This window comes from Monopterus albus, unplaced genomic scaffold (assembly GCF_001952655.1).
Source record: "Monopterus albus unplaced genomic scaffold, M_albus_1.0 scaffold76.1, whole genome shotgun sequence".
In the NCBI taxonomy this organism is placed as follows: domain Eukaryota; kingdom Metazoa; phylum Chordata; class Actinopteri; order Synbranchiformes; family Synbranchidae; genus Monopterus; species Monopterus albus.
This window is the reverse complement of record NW_018127956.1, coordinates 414,575-419,554: the sequence shown is the minus strand read 5'-3', so window position 1 is coordinate 419,554 and position 4,980 is coordinate 414,575. Positions and strand designations below refer to the sequence as shown.

Genomic DNA, 4,980 nt, shown 5'->3' with positions numbered 1-4,980 from the left:
TTTGATGCATGTTTTAGCATATTTATACTCTTTACAAATTGTGATGTAGTTTGTATTTAAGCCAGTTTTCTCTCCTTACAGAAAATGTTTCCACTCATGTGTCAGATATTCCAGAGCCAACAAGCAGAGCTGAGCTCATGAAGTGTATGAACAGGTTTTGTTTGTTTCTTTTATGTTCAGCTATATTTTTCTAGATTTAGAGTCATTCAACAAAATGAAAACCACCACTCATTGATTTTCCCCTGTAGACTGGATGAATTTAACTTTGGATGATAAGACTGCCAATAAGATGTTGTGGATTTCTGACAACGCATCCAAGGTGTTTCGGAGAACTAAGGAGGTTTGTCCTGTCCTGGACAGACCAGAAAGATATGAGTACTCTCCACAGGTAAGTTAGAAAATAATACAACTACAAACAACAACATGGGCTTATATGGTAAAGAAGCAATTGTTTTATGCTTTTCCCCTTCTTTTATAAATTCATTTTCTTCAAAGGTTGTGTGTAAAGAGGGCATTTGGAACATGCGGGCTTACTGGGAGGTGGAGTACACAGGGTGGGTGGTGATTGGAGCCACCTACGAAGGAGCAGGGAGGAGGGCAAATTCTGGGCCCAGCGGTCTCGAAGAAAATGAGGAGTCCTGGGGTCTGTGCTGGTCAGGAACATGTTACCAGATCCGGTTTAATGGTTTAAGCAAAGACATACATGGTATCCCATATTGCTCCACAATTGGAGTTTATATTGACCAACCTGCAGGGTTTATAAATTTTTATGCTGTATCTGGTGACGGAGCGGAGAGGGGGTGACATTGTTGTATAAATTTGAGACTACTATTGAGAAGAAGATTCTTCCAGGTTTCTGGAAGGGAATTCAGTCTTCATGCACAATACTGACGAAAACAAAATAGAAGCTCCAACTAATGTTTTATTCACATATCACTATAATTCCTATTTAATACCCACTATAATTTTTAATCACAGTTAATCCAACATGTAACAGTTTTATTCTTTTTTTTTTTTTTAAACAATGCAATCCACAGCACAGAGACTGTCAGTGTGGAAGACAAAGCACGTATTTCTGTATTGCTAACTGCATAATTAGCGTGATAAGGTCAAGCCAAAACGCACAGAGACTGTCAGCGTAGCATATCTTACACACGTCTAAAAATATACGGGTCAAACAACATTAGTCACTTACATAGGGTAAGTATTGTCCATTACATGACGGGGCGTCTGCCAGAGGTATAAATAAGGAAGCCAACAAATCACCAGAATACGCCTCAGGTGTGCGCACCGACCCACGAGTCACTAATTACCCGATGTGACACAGCTGAGGCGTTGATCCCGCAAAAAGGGAGAGAGGAGAGGGAAAAAAGAAAGAGAGGCAGGTCGCGTCGAGCGGACCTGACAATTTATTTCATACTATTGTATGTCTGGGTCTGTATATCAGATTAGTTATGTACTGAACGCAATATTTACTGAATGAATGTTGAGTGTCATGTGACCTTATAAAATAAAGTCTGTATTTTAGCCAATATATTATCTCTTATTTTGTTTTTACAATTTATGACTGTACAGATTTAGTTTTGTCATAGTTTCAATACAATTCTAACTTTGTCATAAATTAAAGCAACACATAGGTTTTCTGCTGATAGCCATTTAATTAAAATGAAATAATCACTTAATCCAATGCACTGCTTCTCGTTTTTCAGTCTGTGATCTTTCCCTGGTGGGTGAACGTCTTTGTGTGTCACTATGATACGGTTGCACATACTGTAAAGTGTTCACAGCATGGCTCCTCGCTGGATTTAGCAGTGCAAAGAAGGAGTGAATATCTTCCCTCGGGGTTAGAGGGTGTTTTTTTTTTTTTTTTTTTACATGTGAGTGGTTCCAGCATGAAGATCACTTTCCTGCTCTGACAGGTGGGCCTCAGTCTCTGCTGTCTTCACACCCGAAGTACTTGGGCTTTACACGAACTAAAAATGGGGCACACCAACAAACACAAAACATTCCCACTCCTGGAGCTCCAGTGTATCACGCAACCTCATTTATCAGGCATCAAGAGGAGCCCTGATGATCAACTATACATAAAAGATGGGCCAGTATTTCATCCATTTTAGCCGCAGCCATTTGTCTTACGCTGTACAGTGAAGGTCATGTCTGGCTAAGGCAAAAACAACAATTCATATCTGTACACTTTCAGAAGAATTGATGTTTTTGTTAATCATAAAGGCAATAGCTCTAATTTTACACAAAATAACTATTGATTGAATTCAATACCAGCTTTATTTAAAGTTTATAATGTTCATTTGTCATGATTCAACTTTTTTTTGTATTATGCCTCTAGACTGTAGGTTATGCTACTTACAGTTCTGTTTGGTTTGTTGCTGAACGATCAAGAAGAATCAGAACGTTAATTTTTAATGCATTTTTATGTTCTGCTGTTTTACTTGCAGTAAGACATATTTGAAAGTTAATCTAAGTCATGCATTATAGGTATCTGAGGCCCAGTCTCATAATACATATGACTGCAAATTCCCGGTGGGACAGCTGATGACTTCTTCACAGAGAAGTGGGAGGCTACTACAGCTCATCCCATAAAATTTAAAAATAATATAGGAACATCTATTTGTTTCACAATCAAAAACAAGTTGCATAACTGTATGCATTTTTAGACATCTAAGCATGATTTATGCTGTGGTTCCTACAGTGACTGGAAGTGATAATTTATTATCACTAAGATTGACAACTAAACCTACAGTATATGACAAACGTTCATCATAGAACAAAGCAAACAAAACCGGAGGCCCTCGTCCAAGAATAATTACACCCGAGTGCCAGCACCCACATATCTGGCTCTGGACGTGTGAGCTCACGTCAGGTGTGTGAATGAATGGTAACTCTATGCTCGTGTCATCACTAAAGAGGCATAAGCACCTTAAGTGACACATTGCATGCATGACAAAGAGGACAGAGGATAGTTATGTTGTGAGCACTGTTTTGTACTCAATGTACCTTCTGAAAACACATGAATAAAAACCTTAAATAGAAGTCTAATTATTTTCCAGCCAAACAAATCCATTTCTGGGCTTCTGATTAACCCAGTTTTGACCCTAAATTAAATAAATGATGAATACTTTATTAACAGCCTAATATGGTAAAAGGTAGTCATCCTCTGTTGCCCAGGTCTGTCACCACTCTACTGATGACATGCAGCACACATTTATTCTGACACTACTGGTCCCAGCAAATTTAGAGTCACGTAGCTACTGGCCCACGTTCAATCTGCCCCCAGTATATCATGGCCTGGTGAGAGCATTAGTTACCTGCTGTTTACAGCTTTTTCTAAAGAGCAGTAGACTAAAAAGCAGAGTCAAATATGTCATCTTTCACTGTTAAACAAAAACTGTTACACAACAAAGCCTCAAACCTATGCATTTTTAACTGCTAAAGACAACAGCATGAGTCTTTGTCAAGATGAAGCATTACAGTCCAGATGTGTTGCCACTGACTTCTGCTGTACACTCTACAATAACATCTAATGATCATGTACAAATACAGAGCTTTTATGACTTTCAGCCACAATATATAAAATTTGTTTATGTGAAGCAGTTTCGTAGCGCTGCCAAAAGATAAGATGTAGAAAATTGTTAAATACCGCCACCTGGTGGATTTCTATTGTCTGTACACCACAAAAGGCAAATAAATAAATAAATAAATAAAAAATAGAAAAAAAAAACAATAAATAAAATTGACAAATCACAATGATTTTCACATTGTCATGAACTCCAGCTCCACTTCCGGTAACTGGCTCTTATTTTTACTTGACACTTCCTGTTCCCTACTCTCACTCTCGGTCACTTTACCAGCATTACACCAATCATCCTCACCTTCGCCGATTGACTACACCTGTGCATACCCTCTTATAAGCAGCTTCATTTGTCAGAAAAGCTGCCAGATTGTACTGATGCACAGTCAGTACAGTCAGTGTTTGGCTTGCCAGCTGTTGTGCCCATGTATCTGTTGTGCCCATGTGAAACTGGACCAGACCTCTGGGTTTGAATCTTAATTACACTGTTGCCTTGCCCCTGTAATATTATGAGTTATATTATCAGCCTCTCTGGATTGCTGGACTCTCTCTGCTACTGTGGTTAGCAGCCACGCAGCTGTCGGTCAACACAGATGATCATGTAGTATGCTAAATGGGAGGAGCTGTAAATATCTGCAGGCAGACTGACTTGTCCCTCTGTGAGAACTGGACATCCTGGGCATGTGAGGTCATGACCTTCCTGGACTAAACCAAGTGGCCTAGACATGTGAGACAGTCATTTTAAGATGATCAGAATTGGAATCTGCTTTATTGGCCAGGTGTGTCAGACACACGAGGAATTTGACTCTGGTACATCGGCTCTCAATGTATATGTACATATCCCCATGCAAGGGGCAAGTAAACAGTAAACCAGCATAAGGTTGTGTAATATAACAAAATAAACAGTATTAACAAGCAATAACCAGGGCAAACAATGCAAAATAAGCAGTATAAACAGGCAGTAAACAATGCAGACAGACAAAGGAATGCTCATTGTGAATGAGATAAATAGGAATAAAAACAGAGTACTTAAAAATAGAGACCTGTACGAGTCTGTATAATCTGTACAATGTATATTTGCAGGTATTGCACTGAGGGTTATTGTCCAGTCATACTGTCATGGGTCAAGTGTTCATCAGAGTGATGGCCTGGGGGAAGAAACTGTCCTTGTGCCTGGTTGTCTTGGCATACAGTGACCTGTAACGCCGTCCAGAGCAGAGGAGCTCAAACAAATTGTTCAGGTTGTGAGGGGTCTGCAGTGCATGATGTGATTACAAGCCAAGTCCTGAGCTATGGCTTGAGTGTTTTGTGCCATGTTTGCAGTCCACTGTTTCAAGGATGCAGGATTTTGAACAGCAGAATTAACCATGTACCTTTAAATAATGCCAGCAACT

At 39.4% G+C, this 4,980-nt stretch overlaps 1 pseudogene; it reads left to right on the top strand.

Moving 5' to 3' along the window:
• The first annotated feature begins 233 nt into the window (after positions 1 to 233).
• LOC109963512 (stonustoxin subunit beta-like) lies at positions 234 to 952 on the top strand (annotated as a pseudogene).
• The last annotated feature ends 4,028 nt before the right edge of the window (positions 953 to 4,980 follow it).